The sequence below is a fragment of the Mesocricetus auratus genome, unplaced genomic scaffold (genome assembly GCF_017639785.1).
Source record: "Mesocricetus auratus isolate SY011 unplaced genomic scaffold, BCM_Maur_2.0 Super-Scaffold_100691, whole genome shotgun sequence".
Classification (NCBI taxonomy): domain Eukaryota; kingdom Metazoa; phylum Chordata; class Mammalia; order Rodentia; family Cricetidae; genus Mesocricetus; species Mesocricetus auratus.
This window is the reverse complement of record NW_024429267.1, coordinates 3,146,827-3,172,521: the sequence shown is the minus strand read 5'-3', so window position 1 is coordinate 3,172,521 and position 25,695 is coordinate 3,146,827. Positions and strand designations below refer to the sequence as shown.

At 46.8% G+C, this 25,695-nt stretch overlaps 2 long non-coding RNA genes and 1 other non-coding gene across 4 annotated transcripts in view; 1 reads left to right on the top strand and 2 right to left on the bottom strand.

Moving 5' to 3' along the window:
* LOC106021574 overlaps nucleotides 1-25,470 on the bottom strand; it is a 29,359-nt gene extending 3,889 nt beyond the window's left edge. For both annotated transcript variants that reach the window (XR_001196818.3, XR_005874836.1), the window contains exons 1-2: nucleotides 25,138-25,470; nucleotides 5,706-5,810 (exon numbers count right to left, since the gene is read on the bottom strand). This is a non-coding gene — a long non-coding RNA (uncharacterized LOC106021574). The remainder of the gene's footprint in view (nucleotides 1-5,705; nucleotides 5,811-25,137) is intronic.
* LOC121137556 lies at nucleotides 401-5,489 on the top strand. The gene is made up of 2 exons (XR_005874837.1): nucleotides 401-590; nucleotides 4,801-5,489. It is a non-coding gene; the product is annotated as an uncharacterized LOC121137556 (long non-coding RNA).
* LOC121137715 lies at nucleotides 1,190-1,296 on the bottom strand. The gene has a single exon (XR_005875022.1). It is a non-coding gene; the product is annotated as a U6 spliceosomal RNA (small nuclear RNA).
* Nucleotides 25,471-25,695: the final 225 nt, after the last annotated feature.

Here is a 25,695-nt window from a genome sequence, read left to right as displayed (position 1 = left end):
TTCTTCGATCAGATCAAGTTAGAGCAGAGCTAGGAAAGGCAGGCAGGACTTTAGATTTTTCTCGAAGGACTGCATGCCCCCAACAGAATGAGGGGACGTGTGAAGAATTAGGGATTTCCTCGGAGCAGCTGGGTTGCTATACCATTCCATTCCAACATAAACGGTTATGTCAGTCCTTACTATAGGAGGGAGCGCCACACTAGTATCCGTAGTTGGTAGCACTCGGGAGATAATTTAAAACTGTTGACCCAAAGAACGGGACATCTGATTCCAACAGAATTGTCCTCCAGTCGGTTATAGGAAGGCTAAGAGCCGAGGTGCAAGGACTCCCACAGATCTTGATTTGCCGCTGTGATCAGGAAAGGGTCTTGCCACCCCGATAAGCGAAAACAGAAATAGTTACGGGATGGACCGCTACTCCGCAGCCAGCGGGTGCCTAAGGAGTTGGCCCAGTCCGCCCCATCTTCGGTTCTGACCACAGGTGTCCCTGTGGGGAGCCCCGGCGCCACTGGCATCCCAGGGCTCCGGAAGGGCGAAGCACAAACACCATTTTCCTTTGGGGACGACATGGACAGTTCAGAAATCATTGAGTAAGTCAGCCCAGGAAATCTGAACCTGGGGAGGGCGGTTCTTCCTTCTTGGTCTTGCTAATTAGAATTTCTGTATTAGTTGTTTATTGATTATTTGGCGGTTGAATAATGTGCGGACCAGGAAATTCTGTTTTCACAGTCAGTGTCTCTTCAAAAGTATCAGGCCTAGTTTTCAAACGTCAGCAATCTCGCCCAGGTGACTCTACGTCATTGCGCTTTGGGACCTGGAGTGAACAGCTTTGGTGAGCCGTTCCTTAGTGAGGAGGGCAGCAGAGACAGCTGGAGCCAGGTGTGGTAGCCAGGTCTGTAATCCCAGCAACGGGAGGTGGCGGCAGGAAGGTCCAGAGTTTGAGGGTTTCCCAGACTGCATAGCAAATTCGAGGCCAGGGTGGGATGCGTGAAACCTATCTCAAAAACAAAATAAACCACAGACTGCGACTGAAGCCCACGGATAAGGCACGCTGCTAAGAGATGGGTTTTCTAGGCCCCTCTTCTTATTTCTTTCTTGAGGACTCTAGTTCCATTGAGTCAAGCAAAAGCTAAAACACGTGAGGAATGTGCAGGAGGTTGTTGTGGACGTGAAACTTAAAAGTAGAAAGAAAAATATGGAACGCTTCACGAATTTGCGTGTCATCCTTGCGCAGGGGCCATGCTAATCTTCTCTGTATCGTTCCAATTTTAGTATATGTGCTGCCGAAGCGAGCACAAGTCTCGTTCCCTCTCAGGAAGTATATAGGGTCAAAATTGTTAAATCTTTTACAGTTATGGTGAGAATCAAGTAGAATGTTTATACACACAATCACTTTATAAATTAGTGCCTTCTGAATTCTATATTGAGATTTCCTAATTTTTAGTGTAGATGTAGAGTCAATTCCGTTATGCTCGCAGCTTTCTTTCTACTTTGTATATGCAAATGAGGGAACGATGGGAAACAGACCTGTTCCGGGCGGATCTGTGCGCGGCCCCGTAGTCACAGTCCGCCACGTGATGCGCGCTGTGCACGCGCCTGGCCGCGCGGAGTTCGCTCTGGGGTCCTTCAGCTGCCGCGCAGTGTGCCAGTGTATCCTAAGGGCAAGGCGCCAAAGTTTCCACCCACTTGGAAGGGGGGGACAAAGGTTGCCTGTGGCTCATCAAGTCGGCCTCGCCTCGGATACCCCACCAGTGACGCGGCTGCCCACGGTGGCCTGTTCCGGGTGCATGGGGTGTAGGAACTGCCTCTGCCTCAGTTTCCCCCCGGCTTGTCGAAAACAGCGCCCTACCATTGGAGCCGAGGGAAAGAGGGGTGTCTGTTTCGGAACCCAGACTCCGAGTGTGGCCGGTGACTGGCGGTAGCTGCGGGGAGGGCACGCTCTAGCTCCTGCGTTTTCTAAGGGCCAGGGACTTTAATGGGTATAGTTCCATCCCACTTTGCAAGTTAGGAAATTGAGGCTCCCCGGCAGGTTAAACCAAGTGGTCCTGCGCGACGTGAAAGAAGTTGAGATTTGGATGCAAGCCTTATTCAGAGGCGGGTCTTTTCTGGCACACAGCAGGACACTGAAGAAAGAGCAGCCCTCCCCACGGTTCCGGGTCATTAGACTTTGTCCCCAAGTTTAGTCTGATCTTTCTTCTTGGCTCTGACAAACCTGGAGCACCGACATGTCGCCACCCACTCTTTAGGTGAGAGAGTGAGCACGGAGCTCAGGTGCCAGCAAGGGAGCCAGACAGACACGCAGTGAAGGACTTTGTCGGGGTGTGTATGTCACTGAGTGACCGCCCCTAGGGTAGGCGGCCACAAGAGGAGGAGACCTTTGAACAATGACTTCATACACGAGCAGCCCCTAGAGGACAGGGACGGAGACTCCCAGGAAAAGCCACTGGGGTCAGTAGAGCTCACCAGAGCCAGAGCCATAAGGGAGCCACCAGAGAGGCACTAGGGACTAGCGCACAGTGCGTGCGGTTAGACAGAAGGACCCAGCCATCCGCTGTGGCAGAGAAGCGCCAGGCCTGGCTTTTGGAGCTGAATCCCCCGCCTCCCTACCTGCTTTCAATGAGATGGAAATCAGGTGCAGGCTGCCCAGCTTCTCACGTGACCTCTTTCTAAATAAGCAGTAAGCAACTGCAAAACTCAGAATGCTAATAATGGCCTATATTGAGTGAAAAGAGCTAATTTGGGCAATGATGTTTCCCTCGGATTTACAAAAGGGAATTGCAAATAACGAAACAGTAATAGCATTGATGGGAGACGCTGCTAAACTTCGATCAGCACCCGCGTTAGTTATTCACGTATTTAGAAAGTGAGCCTTTTCAACACAGTGGCTGCGTACACACATCACGGTGACAGGTAGAGCCGGTGGGTTCATAACTACCTTAATGTGCAAGCCTGCACTGACAGACCTAGCTCTTGTTCACCGTTCCAGGCTATTTTAAGCCAGAGTGGTCTGTTTGTTTGTTGTCTGTTTGCTTTTTCTGGTCCAGAAGCAAAAGAATCTATCCGGATTCTAGTTGCATTCTTTCTGGCTCTAGTCCTGTTTTAGCTTGAACGAAGACTGTTTGCTACTAATGTCTTGTTCAGCCTTGACATGCTGCGCTTGTGTAACTGAAGGGCTTTCCTGAGAGAACATAATTAGCAAGATGTTAAGAATTCCGAGATGGCTCAGTGGGTAATCAGGCTGATGACCTGAGTTTGATCCCTGGGACCGGCATGATGCGAAAGAAACAGACTCACTCTCACGAGTTGTCCTCTGACCTCCACACACATGTGCTATGGCACACACCCAACACACACACACACACAAAATAAGAGGTAATAAAATTTGAAATTCTGATATTATTTTTGTATCCTGCTTTACACGGGTATGAATATGGTGGTCATCCTTGAGGTGTGACAGCCCCAGAAGGGCCTGCAGGAGCTACTGTAGACCTAGTTCTCAGGCCTGCTGAGGAGAACAATATTCCCCTCAGCCTGGAAGGCCTAACATGGAAGAAGGTGGAGGAAACTACTGTGATTTGGGCCTGAAGTTTCATCCAGAGGTGGAACCCAATGAAAGGAAATTTAGCCACAGGGCACCACCACTCCTGAAGAGACGAATGTTTTCCTCCTGGAACTGAGTTACTGCTGTGCTGGGACCCGCAAAGGGCTGGATTATTTACCATGAGACTGGTTGTTCTGCAGTTTGGTGTCCTTGGCTTCCTCTCACCATGTGACTTTTACTGCAGACCTGCTAAAGGCTGCTGCCCTCTCTGTGGTGATGTACCCAAATACCTTCAGCAAAGACCGAGCAGATGGGGCTACCCAGTCGTGGACTTGAACGCTCCCAAACTCTGAGCTGTATAAACCTCTCTTCTGTACAGATAGATTCTCAGCATCAGAAAAGGGATAATGGGTGCATGCAGGAGATAGAATGGATGTGGTATGAGGCTGGAGGAGAGGTCACATGAAGGAACCCGTTAGGGGTGAATCAAGTGGATCATGACTTCACAGGAAGTCCCATTTCCCCAGGACACAGGCACTAACTCGGAGGAGTGTGGGTGTTGTGGAGGACTGGCTTTGCCAGCTATCTTGGATAGAGAGCCCCTGTGCCCTGGATTCAGGGTCATTGACCACTCTGCAGACCTGAGATGACCTGAATGTGGATAGTCTTCGCTGAGTGTCTTGGCCTGCAGAACCCTAAGGGACAAGGTATGGTGACTTGGTCCTGTTGGGGGTGGGGCTTCCCCACCACCTGAGTGAGAGAATGCAGACCAGGTTTGATTATTTTTTTTTGAGACAGGGTTTCTCTGTGTAGCCCTGGCTGTCCTGAAACTCACTCTGTAGCTCAGGCTGGCCTCAAACTCAGAGATCTGCCCGCCTCTGCCTTCTGAACACTGGGATTAAAGATGTGCACCAGCATATCTAGCATTATTATTAAATTTTAACTAGTTAAGTGTGTAAAGAGTATCCTCAGTTGCACAAGACCCTGTCTCAAAAGTCAGCAAAAAATGGTTTGTGGTGGGGGGCTGGTGATGTGGTTCAGCAGGTAATGTCAACTTGCCTGCTTTTGAGCCCTAGAAACCACATGGGAGGAGAGAGATTGCCCTCTGACCTCCACATGTGTGCTGTGGAGCATGCACAAGTCCCCATCATATACATACAATGATAATAAATGTCAACAAAAAAAAAAGGAGGAGGAGCTGAATCTAAGGGCAGACCTGTTAGCCCCTGCCTGAGTCAGCGTGTCTGTTTCATTTACAGGGCATGAAGAAACATGGGGTGCTCCTCCAGATCTTGGCACCGTGGACTCTGTTGTCACTCATCTCCTGGGCCACAATGACAATGGCTGTGGTTCACTGCAGAAAACTGCCTCAGAATAGTCCCAGTGGCCCCTCTGCTGACTCTGGATCACCCTGAACCAAGCCTTTCCAGGTGCCAGGCTGACTTCTCTTCCAGGATGGAAGACATAATTCCTGCCCTTGCTGGCCAGGGCCAGGGTGGTGGGGGGCAGGGCAGATGAGAAAGGGCATTGGATACTGCAGAGAGGTCTGCACCCTCTCCCAGGGAGCCACTCCCCTTACCTGGTGAGGAGGCACTTGTCCCCATCCCCCATCAGGAAAGACTCGAAAAACCAGAAAATGAGAGTGCCAAGATGAACCATCACATTGTGTTAATATTTTCACACCACTTAACTCTCATTAAAATGTACTTTGCTGAATTTAATGTGATTTCAAATGACACAACATATTAAGTGCTTAATATACTAGAAATTATGAAACTATTATAGTCGATGCCATATGAAATAATTAGAGTGAATTAAACTTTAGCAGCCGAGTGAAGGCAAGGCTTCAACTTATGTCTGCAAGTCACTCAAGCCACCGCTGTAATCCCCCAAGTAAATGTCCAGAAATTAGTTTCTTTAAATAAAAACTGAATTTCATGTGTGCTTACACCACAAGGTCTTCTGAGATTTGGTGACATGGAACCTGGCTGCACTGGGCAGGTGAGGAGGGGCCCTGGGACCGGCTCCCAGGGAAGAGTCGTGGGGCTTCACCTGGCTTTGCCCTAGTGGCATAACTCAAGTGGCATATGATGTCAAGATGCATGGGTTTCTTTATGTTAGATCAGTGTACTGCTGAGTTAAAAATAGAAACGTGCCTACTCACCTCGAAGGGATGGGCTTCATGCCAGATGTTTTCTGTGTAGCCCATCACTCAGCCTTACAGCGCATCTGTCACAAGCCACCTTTTTCTGCTGAAAAAAAACTCCATCTAAAAGACAATCATCAAGGCCTGCAGTCAGATCCATTGTGCTGACTCATATCAGTGTGTGAGCACATGTACCTGTATGTTTGTGCACCACTATCTGGGGTGTGTGTATGTGATGTGCGCATGTGTGGCAGCCAAGGAAGGATGTCCTCTGTTGCCCTCCACCTCATTTATGTGTATGAATGTGTGTCTGTGTAGGTGTGTGTATACATGTGTGTGCAGATGCTCTCAGAAGCAAGCAGAGGGCCTTGAATCCCTGGAGTTGCAGTTACTGTGAGTTACCCAACCTGGGAACTGGGAACCGAACTCTGTCCTCTGCAAGAGCAGTACTTAGTCTTAACTGCTGAGCCAACTCTTGGGCCTCTCCACTTTATTCCTTTGGGGCAGGGTCTCTCACTGAGCTGATTTGTGGGGCCAGCCAGCAAGCCCCAGGGATCCTCCTGCCTGCATCTCTTCCACAGTGGGATTCCAGGCACACTCTGCCTTCCCTGAGTCTTTACATGAGTGCTGGAGACAGAACAGCAAGCTCTCTGCCCGCTGATGTTCCTCCCATCTCTGAACATCCCTGACTTTCATCCTGTGGCCAATGACCATGGTGTCAGGGCCTCTCCTGCCTTGGAGAACTTCCCTGCCTCAACCTTTCTATTTTCTTACATTTACTTGTTTATCCACTTATTGATTTATGTGTACATGTGGAGGTCAGAGGTCACCTGGCCAGAGTCAGTTCTTTCCTTCCACCATGTGAGCCTAGAGGTCATGGGACCCGTGGCAAGTGTGCTTATCCACCCAGCCATCTTGCTAGCCCTGACTGCCTCAACATTCTAGAGTATTCACATAGTTTACTATCGTACGTATCTTCCCTGGATAAATATGCTAACTCTTCTACGAATCCCTGTGGATGTGTCTAGAATAACAGAACAGATATGCGGATAAACAACATGATAAAAGGAACAACTAAGAGGTGACCATGAAGGATAAGAAAATGGGAGGAGTCTGGAGATGAGGCTCAATTGGTAGAGTGCTTGCCTAGCATGCTAACCACTACCCCCACCCACCCACACATGTGCATTCTGGCATGCTCAACTTTGTGAAAAGACCATTGGCAGAGCCAGGTGTGGTGGTACATACCTGTAATGCCAGCACCTGGGAGGATGTAGTTGGAGGACTTTGAGTTTAGGGTTAGTCTGAGCATCACAGTGAGATCCTTGCTCAGATTTAAAAAAAAATAGGGGCTTGGGATCTGGCTCTGCTGGTAGAGAGTTTGACTAGCATTCATGAAGACCTGTGTTCCATCCCAGCCCTGGGTGTGATGGTACATACCTATAATCCCAGCACTTCAGAGGTGGAGGCAGGAGGACTAGAAATTCAGGGTCAGCTAGGTGATAGTAACATGTGTCTTTAATCCCAGCACTCTGGGGGCAGAGGCAAGCCAGATCTCTGAGTTTGAGGTCTTCAAAACCAGTTCTTGGACAGCCAGGGCTACACAGAGAAACCTATCTCAAAAAATCAAACCCCTTCCCCAAAGAGAAGAAGTTGAAGAAATTCAGGCTCATCTTTGGATACATAGCGAGTTTGGTGCATATATGGGGCACGTTCTTAAAAAAAAAAAGGCTGGCTCGCCATACATCAAGTATTAAAAAACAAAACCAAGCCCCCAAAACTCCCAAACCCCCAAAGCAAAGGCAATGACAATCTTCTATGGTTCTGCTTTCCAGTGAAGAGTTTGGTATTATGGCCACATAGCTTTTCAGTATCGGTTTTAGTATATATTATGATTGCCAATCAAGATCTTATGATACCAGATTGCTTTCAACAATTCCTGGCATGAAGAAGCAGCCCCCTTCCCTGACTCTTCTGTTGGGGAATATTATTTTAAGGTGTGTTACTTTTGTTTATGTTGCATTTGTTTAACTATGTGAAGCTATGATACCGTGCCTGTCTAAAACACCTGATGGTCTAATAAATAGCTGAACAGCCAATAGCAAGGCAGGAGAGAGGATGGGTGGGACTGTCAGGCAGAGAGTATAAATAGGAAACAATCAGAAGAGGAGCAGCAATAAGAGCACCAGGGGAGGGGGACATCAGAGGCCAGCCACCCAGCCACCCAGCCACCCAGCCACCCAGCCACCCAGCCACCCAGCCACCCAGCCACCCAGCCAACAGAGGAGGGAGAGTGAAAGTAAGATATACAGAAGTAAGAAAAGGAAAAAACCCAGAGGCAAAAGGTAGCAGCAAGCCAAACTAAGGTTGGACAGTCATTACAAATAAATAAGCATTTGTGTGTGATTTATTTGGGAGCGGGGTGGTGGGCCCCTCGAAAAGCTACAAGAGCAAAAAAAAAAATCACACAACACTCTTCTGCGCATGCTCCTCCTGCAGCAGTCCAGCCGTACTAGCTGGATAAAGTACCTTTGTGTCCAAGATCAGATCATGTTCTCACCCTTGAAGAGCAAACTGGTTGTGGGAGACAGTAAGGTACAACCTTTCTTTGTTAAGATATGTCATTTGTACTTATAATCGTTATTATTGTTGTATGTATGTGTGTGCAGGCGTGATGATGTGTGGGCCATGTCACAGCACCATGTCAGAGGACCATAGTCAGTTCTGTCTTCCATCCTTCCGTGGGTTCCAGGGATCAAACCCAGGTTGCCAAGGGTAAGATGCGGTGAGCACCATTACTGGCTGAGCCATCTTGCTGGCCCCTACTTAAGGGGTCAGCAATTTTAATTGACATATAACAAGTGTATTTATTTAGGATCACAACTTTTCACAGGCATATTGAGTATAACCAGCAGTAGAAATGCTTGGGGATCTACAAAAATTCAGCTCTGTAGACTTGTCTCTCCCACTTTAACAGAAGACAGTTCTGTTTTTATTTGTTTGTCAGTTTCCATATTCTTTTTTTTTCATTTGTACATGAGGCTATGTGGTCTGTATGTGTGATGCATGCATTTGTTAGTGTAGATGTGTGCATGTGTGTAGAGGCAGAGATTGATATTTGACTGTCTTCGCAATCACTCTCAACCTCCTTTCTTTCTTTCTGTCTTTCTTTTTTCTCTCTTCTTTCTTTTCTTCCTTCCTTCCTTCTTTCTTGCTTATTTTGAAACAAGATTTCTCTCTATAGCCCCGGCTGTCCTGAAACTCTCTATGTAGATCAGGTGGCTTTGAGCTCACAGAGATCCACCTGCCTCTGCCTCCTGAGTTCTGGGATTAAAGACATGTGCCACCTTGCCCAGCTTATTTTTCAAGGTTTATTTTTAGAATTATGTGTAAGTGTCTGGGTGTGGGTATGCACATGTGTGTGCAGGAGCCCATGGAGGCCAGAGGTGTCATCAGATCCCTCCCCTGGAGTTGGGGTTACAGGTTTTTGTGAACTGCCTGATGTTGATGTTGTAACTCAGGTTCTCTTAATGGCTCAGCCAGCTCTCCAGACCCCACTTTTATCTTCTGAGGCAGAGTCTCTCATTGAACCTGAAGCTTATTGAGTCAGCTGAGCTGGCTGGCCAGTGAGCTTCACCTATTTCCACCCAGCACTGGGGTAATAAGTGTAAACCATTATTTCCAGCTTTTTTTTTTTTTGGTTGGGGAGGGCAGGGTTTCTCTGTGTAGCCTTGGCTGTCTTGGAACTCACTCTGTAGAAGAGGCTGGCCTCGAACTCACAGAGATCCAACTGCCTCTGCCTCGAGTACTGGGATTAAAAGTGTGTGCCGCCACTGCCTGGCTTCATTTGCAGCTTTTTATGTGAGTTCTGCGGATCCGAACTCAGGTCCTCATCTTGTATGACAGTTACTGACATTCCCCAGTCCCATTAAAGTATTTTTGATCCATGCGGGTGTCTATTCTTTCAATCCTGTTTAAATTTTTTGGCATCATGCATGATGTTTTGGCAGTCATGATCTGATCTATTGGGCAGTAGAACACAAATTTGTAAATGCAGCAAGGTTAGAACTGTGTTCCATATTCATGGAGAAGAGACTGGAAAAGACATATAAATATGATTTTTATTGTTTTTCTGCCAAATCAAAACATCATGGGATGGTACTACTATGTACCTATAGGCTCATGACTGTCTTACAACGAAAAGTTCACCCAACTTAAAAAGTCCCAAGAGTCAGGGATAGAGAGATGTCTCAGCAGTTAAGAGTCCTTGCTTTTGCAAAGGACTTTGTGGGCTGCTCACAGCCACTTAGAACTGCAGTGCCAGAAGATCCAACACCCTCTTCTTTCTGGCCTCCAAGGACTGTGCATGCATGTGGCTCACACACATACATACACACATGCAAAGAAACACTCATACAATAAAATAAAATTAAGATCTGTAAATTTTAATACTTTAAAAGTCCAAACCTGGGGCTGGTGAGATAGATTAGTGGATAAAACGCTTGCCGCACAGCCTTGAGGACCTGAGTTTGGTCCCTGGCAGAAATAACCAAAGATTCTGCCCTGACAACAAGGCAGGAAGTGAGAATCAAGTCCCCCAAATCCTCTGACCTCCACACATGTCCATGAACATGCATGTAAGAACACACACACACACACACACACACACACACACACTGCATAAACAATTTCTTTAAAAGTCTCTTACAAAGTTCAAAACAAGCACCTCTAACATATAATGACACAGAGTGAACATTCCTTTTCCTGAAGGGGAGAATCAGGGTATTCAAGGAGTGATGGGACCAGAGCAAGACCAACATCCAGCTGGATAGACATCGAATCGTGCAGCTCCGTGTTTCAGACTTTGTCTCATAGGCAGAATCTAGATTTTTGAAAATCAACATATGTGGCCTGAAAGTGGGTAGAGGACTATTGGGAGAAGGCAGGAGGCCAGCACAAGGGGGGTTGAGCGACAATAAATTTTAACTATTGCGGTGAATGTGAGCAAAGCACAATGATAAACAAGCATGAAAAATGTCATAATGGAACCAGACATTTCACTATGGGCAAGGGGCACTGCCTAGGCTGCCACGCTGGCCTCCTCTCCTTGGGTCATCTACACCTCCCTCTTTAGCTAACAACTCCTGCAGCTGAAACTGGAAGGATGATTGGGTAGATACAGTTGGGAAAGATGCCGCTAGTCTGGCTCCCCAGATGAAGCCTCCCCATCCACCTTGATGGGGCTCCTCCTGAGATCCATCTGCCTCTGCCTCCTGAGTGCTGAGATTACAGGCCTGGGCTACCAACCACCTGGCTGCCACTTGGGGTTTCCTGCATTGCTACAGATCAAAACCAGGGCTTTGATAAGATAGACAAGTGCTCTACCAACTGAGCTACACCCCCAGACTGTCTTCGGATACTTCCTGGAGTCCCTGTGAGGAGATCATGTAAGCTCAGTCCTCCTGGTCAGCAGGACCATGGGCCAGAGGTCTGGTAGAGCAGGATGGCTACCCTGATAGTGGCTGGGCTTGAAAGAACGTCTGTTAGGAGAGTTTCAAGAGACCTGGGAGAAGCCGGGCGGTGGTGGCGCACGCCTTTAATCCCAGCACTCGGGAGGCAGAAGCAGGCGGGTCTCTGTGAGTTCGAGGTTGGGCTGGACCGATAGCCTCCAAAACAATACAGAGAAACCCTGTCTCGAAAAACTAAAAAAAAAAAAAAAAAAAAAAAAAAAAGAGAGACCTGGGAGAGGCTATGGGACTGTTTACAGGGGTCATGCCATAACCAGGTGTATTGTGGGAAATAGGGAAGATTATCAAAGAAGTAATAGCACAATGACTGCCCTGCCCCAGCAATCTAGTGATGCCTCTGTGCCTCTGTTCAACCCCATGCAACCCCAGCACTCAGTCTGGCTCCTGCCTCGACTTCCGGTGAATGTGCTAGGAATCTCCCTTCTGCTCAACAGTGGGCTCAGAATCCTTTGTATCTCCTCCGCTCACGAAGAGGGGTTGGAGCCCCTGGGGCTGGAGTGGTGGAGCCTGGTTCTGGGAATTGAACTCCAGTTCATCTGGAGAGCAGTAAGTGCTCTTAATCTCTGAGACATCATCTCCTCAGCTCCTCCTCCTTCCTCTCATAAATGACAATGTCGTGTTACTGTTTACAGTGCTGGCAAAGGCAGCCTGAGCAGACACTCCAACTGCTAAATCTGGGTTCCAGGGGAAAGCTAAGGAGCTGACTGACCACTTAGATGTGCGCGTTCCGAGAAAAGGCCACATCCACACTTCCTTCCTACCCATTCCTATGGAGGTCTCTGGTGACTCTCTTTCCCTGCTGTCTAATACTCCAGCCCCTTTCCCTTTTGTTTTAGACATTCCTCATTAACGAATGTTCTCTTTATTGCAATAACCTGAGCAAATCTTAAGCCTGGGACATTTATTCCTTATAGCTTCTGGAAGCCGTTGTAAACATCAGTTGGATGGGGAATTTACCCGGAGTCCCAGGTTCCAGTCCTTGCCCACTCCCGTCTGGTTTACCCTTCTAACAAATTCCAGTTCTGGGCTGAGAGGGTGGATGAGAGGAGAGGCGGGGCCCAGTGAGCAGCTGTACCTTTCTCACGCTGCCACCAGAGGGCGATGGCTCCGCGCAGGAGGCCTCTCAGGCTTGCGAGCCAGCTCGCCCCGGGTGCGGTGCCCTGGAGGCGCCTCCTGCTGCTCTGCGTAGCGCCAACTCTGCTTTCCGGAGGCCCTTGAGTGGGTGGGAACAGCCCTCCAAGACTTCTGCCTCTGCGGCTAGCTCTGGTCGATAACACCTCCCCTTCTCTGGCCTATCCTCTCTCGCTGGGATAGACCACAGGATCCCCAATTCAGTGGGAAATGGTTAGGAGGGCCAAGACGCAGGAGTCTCAGGGACCACTTAGTGTCCCTTAAGTGGACCAGCGGACCAAAGGATGGAGATCAGGGAGCCTGAAGGAAAGATGTAAGCCTTTGACAGCAGAAGAGGTCGGCAGCGGTGGGTCAGAAGAGAAACTGGAATTTAGACCTTGGGTTTAGAGAAGGTTTCCTACGGGTGGCGGTGGCACACTAGCCACTGTAAGACCCCCGCCCCAGAACAGCCAGCCCCACACAGAATGCATTCTCCAACTGGGGAGTTCATTGACTTGGGAGGAGCATTGGCACTCGCTTGAAAGTGCCCCTGTCCACAGATACATTTTAAAACGTTAAGCAGAAAGCTCGACCCCAGAGCCAGTCCTAGCAATTGGATTAACCTTGGAGGAAAAGGTTTCATTTTCTGTGTGTGGTTCAAATTCCTCCTCAGAAGCCTCTGTAGTATCAGAAAGCAGCCATTCACGGCAGCAGGCAAAAGCGATGTAAAAAACCGGAAATAACAAAACAGGAAACAAAATATTTAAAAACCACACAGAAATAAAACGCCGAAACCAATAACTTAAAGCCAAACAGCAAAGCCAGGTAGTGTGGTGCGAGCCTACAATCCCAGCACTCTGGAGGCAGGGACTGGTGGATTTCCAGGGACTGGTGGCCAGCCTGGGCTACAGATCGAGCTCCAGAACGACCAGGGTTTCACAGAGAAGCAAACAAGACAAGAATACTGCAAACCAACAAAAATCTCCGCAAATCCAAATGAGACCAAAAAGTCATCTTCTTCAAGAATTGGGAACCAGGACCTGGAGAGATGGCTCTGTAATTAAGAGCACTGGATGCTTTTGCAGAGGACCTGGGTTTGGTTCCCAGCACCTACAGGGTGATTCACAACTTCAGCTCAGGGGTTCCCACGCCCTCTTCTTAGCCTCATCAGGCAACTGCACGCATGTGATTTGCAAACATACATGTAGGCAAAACACTCATCCACGCACATTAAAATATGTTTTAGGGGGCTGGAGAAACGGTTCAATGGTTAAGAACACTTACTACTCTTCCAGAGGTTTTAGGTTCAATTCCCAGCACCTACAAGACAGCTCACAACTGTATGTAATCCAGCTCCAATTGGACAACCTCATACAGTGATACATGTGGGCAAAAACACCAATGCATAAAATAAAAAATAAGTAGTTTAAAATTTGTTTTATTGTTTTAAAGAAAGATCTGGAAGTTACAGAAGAGATAAAGAAAATATTCCCACATTCCTCCCCACCTCACAGACATTGGTGCTGTTCTTTTTCTACAAAATGAGGATAATAGTGTGAACAGCACAGGAATGTCCCGAGGACTCAGGGAATGTATGTAACAGCAATAGCAGACATTCCAGAAGTGTGAGCTATTTTTATATGGAAGGAAACCAGCCCCAAATTGTGTGGATCAGTTATGTGCTGTTTCCACTTAAGCAACTTTCTAGTCAAGTATTCTTCCAAAATGATATTTTTACTGATTGCACGATATTTCGTTCCATTTTGATACAATTTGTTTAAGTTAGCCCCTGCTGCGGAGCCTTTAGATTGTTTCCAGTTTTTGTTGTTAAAATAACAGTGAGATTAACATCTTTAAACATCTACCCTTGTCAGCATTTCTGATTATTTCCTTAGGCAGATTTTTTTTAGAGGTAGGATTACTGGGACAAAGGGCACAAATATTTTTCAGGGTTTTGAGTCAGGTTACAGAATTGCTTCCCAGAGAGATCTTGCCAAGTCCCCCCTCCCACCTGCAGTGTGAGAGAGTACCCACACAGCATGCAAAAGAGGGGTGTTGGTGGGCAGGGCCTGAGGATGCTGGGGGACTGAGGAGGAGAGGCCTGGGAGAGGAACAAAGGAGACTACATGGATTTAGGAGTGTGATGAGGCTTTGCTTGTTTGGATAGGGTTTATTTTTTTTAATTCTTATTCATTTGTATGAATGTGTGTATGTGTGCACCATCTGCATGCAGGAGCTGTGGAGGCCAGAAGAGGCTGTCTGATACCCTGGAACTGAAGTTACAGCCAATTGTAAGCCATGATGTTGGTGCTGGGAACTGAACTCAGATCCTCCAGAAGAGAAATAACATGCTCTTGACCAGGAAGCCATTTCTCCATCCCCAAGGTACAAGGAAGAAAGGCAAAGACTTTCTTCCTTTCTTTTCTTCATGTGTGGCGCTCGTGCAGACTCATGCTTTGTTTTTGAGGCAGGGTCTCACCATACTACTCAGGCTGGCCTAGAACCCACCTAGCTCTACCTACCTCTGCCCCCTGAGTGTTGGGATCAAATGAATGGCTCACCATGCCTGGCAGGAGTGTGATGGTTTTAATTGCTGACTTGACACAACCTAGGATCATCTAAGAAAAGAGTTTAATGAGAGATTGTCTATGTTAGTATTCGGGCATCTGTATTGGCCTGTCCTTGGGGTTCTGACAGGATGTGTTGTCCTTAGCTGCAGCCACTAAGAGCACTACCTGTGCATAGTCACTATGTTCCCTTTTAAAAGGCCCCTGTCCACCTCCCATCCTCCTTTCTCTTTCTCTTCCTCTCTCTGTCTCTCTGTCTGTGTCTCTCTGTGTGTTTCTCTCTCTCTGCCTCTTTCCTCTTCCCTGCTGCTCATGTCCCTGGAGGCCGTTTACCCTGCTCTGTTTTCCCATTTATTTATTTATTTATTTATTTATTTATTTATTTATTTATTGGTTTCTGGAGACAGGGTTTCTCTGTATTGTTTTGGAGCCTGTCCTGGAACTCCCTCTGTAGACCAGGCTGGCCTGGAACTCACAGAGATCCGCCTGCCTCTGCCTCCCCAAGTGCTGGAACTAAAGGTGTGGGCTACCAATGCCTAGCTCTACTTTCCCTTTTTACAATACCTTTCCCTTAATAAAAAAAACCCCTCTGCTTGAATTCTGTTGCATGGTGTCTTTCCAGAGCAATTTCTAAAAAAATTACAACAGTCTAGAACACCTTGGCCTGTGGGCATGTCTGTAGAGGGGTTGTCTTTGATTGCCTTCATTGATGTGGGAAGACCCAGTCTGAAAGTGGGAGCTGCTGGTCCCTGGTTTAGGGTCCTGGGATGTATAGGAAGAGAGAAATCTAGCCAGGCACTAAGCACCATTCATTCTCTCTCCAGGGCCAAAGGGGATGTGATGTAAATATATGCTTTATGTTCCTTCGTTAACTTCCCACTGACTGAAACAAGACCATTCCCACCAAGCTGCTTTGTGTCAGGGTATTTATCACAACAAGACTGAAACTAGACCTCAGCTAGCTTGCTTTGAGCTTAGGAAGGGAGACCCTGTATTCTGAGTCTACTGGAAAGAGGTATGGTTAGGTGTGGATTTAAAGTCAGTGTATTCAAGAGGCTAGTCCCTGGGTGGGGGTGGGGGGTTCTCCCTGGGGATCTACTCTGGCGAATCCAGGTCATCCCTTTGGAGACAGCTGAGATGAGAGCTTGAGGGATCCAGGAGAGACCTGTTCCTTTTTTTTTTTTTAAAGAGTTATTTATTTATTTATTATGAATACAACATCCTGCCTCCATGCATGTCTGCACACCAGGAGAGGGCACCAGATCTCATTATGGATGGTTGTGAGCCACCATGTGGTTGCTGGGAATTGAACTCAGGAACTCTGGAAGAGCAGTTGGTGCTCTTAACCTCTGAGCCATCTCTCCAGCCTGAGACCTGTTCCTTGATAATAAAAATGTTGCAAGTCCACTGAGGCAGATGACCTTCAGACTTGGAGTTTTCGTTCTGCAGTGGGGAAGGTATGCTTGCTCTTCGGTATGCAAGCACCTAAGTCATACGAACTTCCACCAACTCTTCAAAGCATGTGCTAAAGAGTCAGAAATGGTAGGGATGGAATTCACTGTGGCAACACAGCTGTGCGCTTCTGCAGGGAACCAGGGCTCCCTAGCTTATATCAGTTCCGAAATCAACCAGGCAGGGTAATGCTCACAGAGATGGTACTCATTCACCCCAAAAGACACAGAAATTCTAAATAAAGTAGTTGTGTTTTTTAAAAAGACAATCACCATTCAGGTTTACCCCAGGAGCTCCATGTTGCCTCAGCATAGGAAGGCTATGTGACCATCTCAAATGACAAGTACAGCAGCTGATAAAGTTTACCTCCTGTTTGTGACTTAAAACACCTTTGAACTAGGAGAAGTGTCCTGATTTGTGAAAGGTCATATAGGAAAGCCTTGAGGCAAATGTGATGCATAATACAGAAATGTAGATTTTCCTTCCCTAAGAGCTAGAACAAAGGGAGGGATAGAGCTCCTGCTGCCAGTTAACATACAGACATGGTCACTTTAGATGGAGGTGTGAGGGGAGAAAAGGCTGATAGGATAGAAAATGACTAGATCATCATGACCAAGACATAACTTTCTAAAGATTTATCTTATGTATATGAATGTTTGCTCTGCATGTATGACTGTATACATGGCATGTGCCTGGTACCAGCACAAGTCAGAAGAGGACATCTGATCTTCTAAAGCAAGAGTTACAGACAGTAGTGAGCACCCTGTGGGTGTTGAGAATCGAATCCAGGTACTCTATAAGAGCAGCAAAGTTCTTAACTGAGGAGCCATCTCTCCAGCCCCAAGAAAACTTAAAATAAATTTATGTATGTGTGTGTGTCTATGCGTATGTGCATGCATGAATCCTGGCACATGTATGGAGGTCAAAGGACAGCTTGCAGGAGATCAGACAATATTAAACAAACAATAACAAAAACAAGTCTCCCCAAGCCAAATTAAACTATGGACACGACTATTGGAGAACTATGAGAATCACAAATACCGACACATATATGATGGCAATAACAGAGGAAGGAAGAAGGAAAAGAAAATGGAAAGAAACTGAAGGCCTGGGGGAGGGCTCAATGGGGAAAGTGCCTGCCATGAAACCTGGTGCCCTGAGTTTGATGCTCAGAACTGATGTAAAAGTATAAGGAAAGAACTATGGAGTGTGTGGGCAAGATTTATATATATATATATCCCCTAATTAATGTTAGTCACTAAAACATAGGTATAGGAAGCTCAAAAAACAGTAAGAGTCTGGGCATGGTGGCACACACCTTTAATTCTAGCACTAGGGAAGCAGAGACTTCTGTGAGTTCGAGGCCAGCCTGGTCTACAGAGAGAGTTTCAGAACAGCTAGAGCTACACAGAGAGACCTTGTCTCAAAAAACAAAACAAACAAACAAACAAACAAAGCAAATACTAGGCATGATAAAAATACCAAATAAGCAAGGCAGTGGTGGTGCACACCTTTAATCTCAGCACTTGGGAGTAGAGGCAAGAGGATCTTTGTGAGTTTTAGACCAGCCTGTTCTATAAGAGCTAGTTCCGGACAGCCTCCAAAGTCACAGAGAAACCCTGTCTCAAAAAAACCAACCAACCAACCAAACAAACAAACAAACAAAAACCCAAAAAGATAATAGACAAACTCTAGAAAATCATATTAAGAAAAAATTTTGAGAGCTAATGTAATAGCCCTTATGATAAATGTCCCCCATAGCCTCAGGCATTTGACTGTTCAGTCCCCAGTCGGTGTCAATGTTTGGTGAGTCTTAAGGGCCATGGCCTTGTTGGAGGGAGTACGGCACTAGACTCCTGCCATTTCCAGCACGCTGTCTGCTTTGTGCTTGTGATTGTGATGTGAGCTCTCAGTTTCCGCTCCAGCCACCGTGCCTGCTGCCTCCACTCCACCACAGACTCTAGCCCTCTGGATCCATACGCCCAAATAAATAAACTCTTTCTTCCGAGTCATGGTGTTTTATCACAGTAACAGAAAAGTAACTGAGACAGTGAGAGACGTGGTGCGTGCAGCCTAGCATGCAAGAGTGTCTAGTTACTCCCAGTACTTCACAAAGAAGGAAGGAGAAAATAGAAGGAGGGAAGGAGAGAGGCAGGGGGGGGGCACTAAGAAAAAGGACGCACTAGCTGAACATGATGGTCCACACCTGTCATCTCAGCTGCTCCAGAGACCAAGGCAGGAGGGTAATGAACTCAAGGCCAGACCGGGCTACACAGCAAGACCCTGTCCCAACAGCACCCCCCAAAGTAGCAAAGAACAAAGGAAAGTAATAGGAAATAATAATAAATATGATAAGCATCAATTCAACTATTTTAACAATAACGTGAATTGTCAGGCAATCTAAATGAAAGTGAGACAAAAATAAGACCCATTTATATGTTGTCTTTAAATATAAACACTCACTTTAAGTAAGAACATGTGGAGACTAGATGAATGGGATAGGAAGGGACAGACCACTCTCACGCCTATCACAAGGAGTGGGAGCTGGCTGGACTAACATCAGGCAGAACAGGCTTCAGAGCAAGAAAATCTATCAAGGATACCAGGGCCATTATATGGTGGTAATAGAGTAGAACTCTTCAGGGAGACACCAAATATTTAACGCATAGGTCACTGTATTAGAGTTCAAAATACAGGAGGCAAAACTTGAAAGAGCTGCAGAGACAGAGAGAAAATCCAGTATCACAGCTGGACACGTCAGCTCCATCTATTAGAACAGATCCGTGGTGTCGGGTTGGGGCCTGGAGATGACTCAGTGGTTAAGAGCACAGACTGCTTCCAGCAGACCTGAGTCCTATCCCAGCACCTACTAGGCCATCTGTAACACCAGTTCCAGGAGACCCAGCACTCTGTTCTGGCCTCTGAGGGTACCAGACATCCAAGTTGTGCACAGACAGATAAGCAGGCAAAATAAGAGTACACATGATTTTTTAAAAAATTTAAAACGAAACGAAATAGATCCAGCAGCCAGCAAACAGTAAAGACATCTCTGAACTCAACAACACCATCAATCAAGCAGACATCTGTAGACAACTCTATCCAACAACCATGTAATAGACATTTTGCTTAAGCAAAATGGACTGTTCACCCAAATAGACTACAGCCGGGGCTATAAAACACATCTAACAAGTTTCAAAGAATTCAAATCATAGTGTCTGCTTTCAGAACATGATGGAGTTACACAGAAAGAGAGCCAGGAAATTCAGATTCTCGGGAGTTAAGCAGCAGATTTTGAAATAAAGCCTGAGTTACAAGAAGAAATCTCAAGTGTAATTAGAAAATATTTGCAACTAAGTGAAAATAAAAACAAAACTTATGAAGATTTGTGAGCTGTTACAGAGCTGTGCTTAGAGGGAGATTTACAACACTGAATACATGCATTTGGAAAGAAGGTCTAAATCAATAATTCAAGCTGTTTGCTTAGGAAAGCACAGAAAAAAACCCCCAGCAAACTAAATGCAAGATAACGGAGCCTGAGCAGGTGGCTCAGCAGGTGAAGACGCTTGCCTGGCCCGAGGCCTGGTGACCTGATTTCAGTCCTTGGGCCCATATAAAAGTAGGAGAGAGTTGACTCCACCAAGTTGTGCTCTGACCTCCACAGGTGGGCTGTGGTGGTTTGAATGTCACTTGTCCCGCAAAGGCTCAGGCATTGGAACATTTGGTCCCACACTGACGGTGCTGTTTGGGGAGGGTTACAAGATGCAGCCTTGTTGGGGGCAATGTTATTCTCTGGCTTCCACTAAACAAATGTGTGCACAACCACACCCATCATATAAATAAATAGATAAGCAAACAAATAAATGCAATTTTGAAAAGAAATCATGTAAGAAGAAAAAAATGCAAACCAATCTCCCAGGCGTCAAAGTTATTTGTAAGCCCCATGATTATTGTAGTACAGCCATCCGTTGTGTGTGTATGGAGGGGTACTAGCCTCGTGAGCCCTGGGAAGCTCACAGAAGCAGCCACATTTCTGCTTCTCAAGGAAACAGATGTCATTCATCAAGGAAGATGACCTCTTAAGGGAGGTCACTTACGCCTTGCGCCACTATCTTCCCTGCTCTGACAAAACATACCTGACAAAACCAACTTTAGAGAGAAAGGTTTATTTTGGCTCCCATGTCAAGGGCACAGTAGGGGAGTCATGACGGCTGGAGCCCAGGCAGCGGGTCCCATGGCATCCACAATTAGCAGGCAGCTGGATGTGAACGCAGGCACTTAGCTCTCTTTCTCCCTTCTGTGCAGTCCAGCAAGACCCCAGCCCATGGAGTGGTGCTGCGCACATTTAAGGTGGGTCTCTCATCATGCCCAGGGGCTTGTCTCCCAGCGATTCTAGACCTTGCCAAGGGGACAATCAGTACGAGCCATCACAGAACCTTAGTGAATTCTGGGGGTTTTGCTTTTTGTTTTCTTTCAAACTTATTTTATGTATATGAGTGATCTAATTATATGTACAACTTTATTATATTAGAAGAGGACATCAGCTCTCACCATAGATGGTTGTGAGTCACCACATAGTTGCTTGGAATTGAACTTTTGTATTGCCCCGACAAAACACTAGGGCCAAAGCAACTTGTAAAAGAAAACATTTATTTGGGGGCTCATGGTTCCAAAGGGTTAGAGTCCATAACCATCATGGTGGGGAGCATGAGAGCAGGCAGCAGGCAGGCATGACCCTGGAGCAGTAGCTGAGAGTTTACAACTGATTTGCAAGCTCACTGGGAATGGAGTAGGCTTTTTAAAACTCCGAGTTCAACCCCAGTGACACACCTCCTGCAACAAGGCCATACCTCCTAACCCTTCCCAAACAGTTCCATCAACTGTACACCAAGCATTTAAATATATGAACCTATGGGGGCCATCTCATTCAAACCACCACAAATATCTTTTTGTTTTGTTTTGTGAGACAGGGTTTCTCTGTATTGTTTTGGAGGCTGTCGGTCCAGCCCGGCCTCGAACTCACAGAGATCTGCCTGCCTCTGCCTCCCAAGTGCTGGGATTAAAGGCGTGCGCCACCCACCGCCTGGCTCACAAATATCTTTTGATTATTCCCATTGTACAAGTTATGGGACCACAGAGACAGCTCATCAGTTAAGAGTGCTTGCTTCTCTTGCCAGCCCCCACAGTGGGCAAATGATAGCCACCTGTTATTCCATCTTCAGGGGATCTGATGCCCTCATCTGACCTCCACCAGCACCTGTATGTACGTACTCATACACACATATAAATAACAAAAAGAATCTTTAAAATTACTGAAAATATTTTATGTGCCTGCTTATATGTCTATGTACCATCTACATGTCTAGTGTCCATGGAGGTCAGAAGACAGTGTTGGATCCCCTGGAACTGGAGTTACAGAGAGTTGTGAGTTACCAGATAGGTGCTGGGAATTGAATCCGGGTCCTTTGCAAGAGCAACAAGTGCTCTTAACTGCTAAGCCATGTCTCCAGGCCCAATAAAATAAAAATATTTTAAGTTATTTCAATACTTTTCCATGATTGGATATATAAATGTAAACAATTCAGCATTGAAATACAGGAGAATATAAATGCAAACCAAGTCTTTTATCATGCTCATCCTCAAACCATTTATGACTTCTTTCAGGAAGCTGCTGTGGATACATTTTCCTGTGTACTCTTCTAGGAATATTTTACACATCACACACACACACACACACACCACTAATGGTGGCAAGTTCTCCTGGCTCACCAAGATGGGATCTCCCTGTTGAGAGGTCTGGAGGTGGGCGTTCAAGGTGAGGTCAGCCACAGCTGCGACATTCTTTTTGCTGTGACTCTTGCCAGCTGGCTTGTTATGGCTCTTGGTCACGGGTGGCCTGCTCCATACTCACCCTCACAGTTGAAGTTTAGAAATGAAGAAGCAGAAAGATAAAGGACAAGGATGGCTAAGCTGAGACACATGGGCTCTCAGGTCTCTCCGCCCGCTGTGTCCTGTTCACATCTGTGGCCACAGTGGTGTCATGTGCCTGGTTGGAATATTTTATCTGCGCTCAATTGCTGCTCCAAACATTTTTCTATAAAAGAGGAAGAGTAAATAGCTGCATACTCCATCTGCCCGTCTTACTCTTCACCAATCACATGTCTCAAAGAGCATACCTTCAGGGTCAGTTAGATGCACTTATTTCCTTCTATAACTAACCAGATGAGAACATGTCACTTAGCCGGGCGGTGATGGTGCACGCCTTTAATCCCAGCACTCGGGAGGCAGAGGCAGGCGGATCTCTGTGAGTTCGAGGCCAGGCTGGACCGACAGCCTCCAAAACAACACAGAGAAACCCTGTCTCGTAAAACCAAAAAAAAAAAAAAAAAAAAAAAAAAGAACATGTCACTTATATTCGTGGAGAGACTAATTGTCTTGCTATGCCTGCTTCTAATTTTCTAAAAGCATGGATTTCTTAGCTGGACATAAAGCCACCCAGAATAAAGCTGCATTTCCAAGCAAGCTTCCGGTTCCATATGTGGCCATGTGGCTGAGTTCCATCCTATGGCTTGAGAGGAAAGATAATATACATGCCTCTGTATAGCACACTATGTCTTCCTCTTCCTCCTTGTCTCCTTTCTTTATCTGTTTAAACCCAGATAGATTCAGAGTTTTCATACTTGACAGTTTACATTAATGGGACTCAGGATGTGAGCCACCATTTCTGAACTCAATAGCTTCTTTCTCCTTCAAAGAGGCACAGAATCCCAGGCTTGAAGATGCTCTTTCCACAAGTGACACCGTTGGCCTGTTCTGTGTAGCTAAGAGGAATTGACACTCTCTTCTCACTTCCATGAGCATGAGTATACACATACTACATACACACACACAGGAGAGGGAGCAAAAGAGGGACAGGGAGAGGGAAGGAGGGGAGAGGGAGAGAGGGAGCTTTAAGAAAGGGGTTTTGGAAAAATCTAAGTGACCCAAGTAAGCATAGGGACTCATCAAACATTTACCAACTCCTTCACGGTATATGCCTCTCCTTTTTCTTCCCTGTGCAGGAAGGACCACTTTCATCAAAACAGCAGCAGGCCTCACATGTATGGGATGAAGGTGGCTCTTTGACCTAAAGGAGGCTGGAGAGGCTTCCCAGGCCTGTGATGGAGGGATTGTAAGGTCACGGGAACTGTGACAGTGCACAAGTGCCCTTTGGCAGCAAACCTTCTCTATGATTATAACGTAGGGTAGCTGCCCTCTGCCCTCTGCAGCAGACATACGTGTGTGTGTGTGTGTGTGTGTGTGTGTGTGTGTGTGTGTGTGTGTTGGCGAGCAGGAGTTGGATAGGCACAGACCAGGAGCTGGATGGACTCCAAGGGAGAGACTCCACAGCTGGTGTGACATGTCATCTGCTACTCATTACACCCTCGCAGCTTGAAAGCTCCTTGGATTACCAGACAAAGTTGGTGCTGGCAGCATGTGGAGGGAGAGAGGACTGTCCTTCAATGCTAGCCTGCACCATCAGTCACTGGAGGAAACCATGTTCCTAGGAAATAGAATGAGGGCAGACAGTCAGAGCTGGAGGGCAGGGTGTAGCCAGGTGGAAAAGCATGCTTGCCTAAAGTGTGCAAGGCCCTGGTTCAGTCTCCAAAGGATACCCCCCCACATACACACACACACACACACACACACAGTATTTACGAAGTATTTTGAGAATGGTAACTCTGAATTGGTAATAATCATCATTCCTTAGTAAGGAATTATTAGTATCAATCCCTCTCTTAAAAGTGCTATGTGGATAGCAATGTCCTCAATTTCTCTTTACTTTTATTTGGGTTTCTTTTCTTTCTTTTTTATTTTTCTTTTTTCTTTTTATTTTTTTTGAGATAGGATGTTGCTGTGTATTTCTAGCTGGCCCGACTCACTCTATAGACCTGTCTGGCCTAGAACTCACAGAGATTGAGCTGCCCCTACCTCCCAAGTGCTATGCCACCACACTGACTTTATTTACTTTTAATTTTATAAAAACATTTGTGTTTTCCATTAATGCCAGCACTTGGGAGGCATAAGCAGGCAGATCTCAGGCCGCACTGCCCTACAGAGTAAGTCCCAGGCCAGTTAGGCTACATAGTGAGACTTTCTCAAAAAAAAAAAAAAGTATTAGTGCATGTGATGAGGTCAGAGGACAAATTTCAGGAGCCGGTTCTCTCCTCCCACCTTGGTTTCCTGGGATGGAACTCAAGTCATCAGGTGTACAGGGCCAGCTTTTTGCTTGCTAAGATGACCCCCCATTTCATATTTTTGAGACAAGTTCTTGATTTATATAGTTCATGCTGGCTTTAGACTGAGTATGTGATGCAGCTAGACTCCTGCACATACTCCGACTGCCTTAGCATCCTGAGTGCTGAGATTACAGGCTTGCACCACCATGCCTGGCCTGCAGTGTCTGGATAAGTGCATTTGTCTGAATAAACATTTGTGGGGCCACCAGAAACCAGCAGCAGAAGGCAGTGTTTAAGAGGTGGAAACCCTCCAGCTGACTGCCTGGGTTTCTGTCACGATGGCCACTTGGGAGCTGTGCCATTCCACAAGGGACTTAACTTGTCCTTAGCTCCTCTGTCCCCATCTTTAAAGTGAAAATAATAGTACACATTTTATTACTGGGAGAAGGCTGAGCCAGATCATCTACGATGTTCAAGGGGTGTGGGCAGCCAGGGAGAATTATCCCACTAATAGTATAATTATCTTATTACATTAGCAGCACCTACTTCAAAGGGGTATTGGGAGGCAGGAACTTACAGAGGACTCTTCAGCAAGGCCGGGTAGTGCTCATTGTCAGCATTCCTCAGGTCCCTGATGCAGAGCATGAAGCTAGTGGGTGGCAAGGCTGGCCCTGGAGTCCAAGCGGGTCCAGTATCCTCCAGCTGCCCAGCTGGGATGCAGACAACCCTCGCCCCCGCCAGAAGGCACCCTGGGAACAGAAAACTGGCCGTCCTCCAAGTCCCAGGGCGCCCTAGAGCCTGGTCCTGATGCCCCTCCCCCACTCGGGAACAAAGTGCACTTCTCCAGTGCGGGGTGGGGGAGGGCATTCCAGCAAACCGAAAGCACTGCGGTGGTGGCCCACTGGCTGCTTCCCGCAGAGGGGCGCGCGAACATCGTGGGCCACAGGAACCATCTGCTCCTGCCAGGGCGTGCACACGCAATTGCACGCGCGCAGAGAGGGGTCAGTGATGCTCGACCAGAACAGGCATCCTGCCAAGTACACAGCTCGCTCCTGCTTGCACTGTTTTCCTAGTCCTTCTTGTTCTGAAAAATAAGGACAGAGTGTGCTCCTGTCATCCCACTGGAGACGACAGC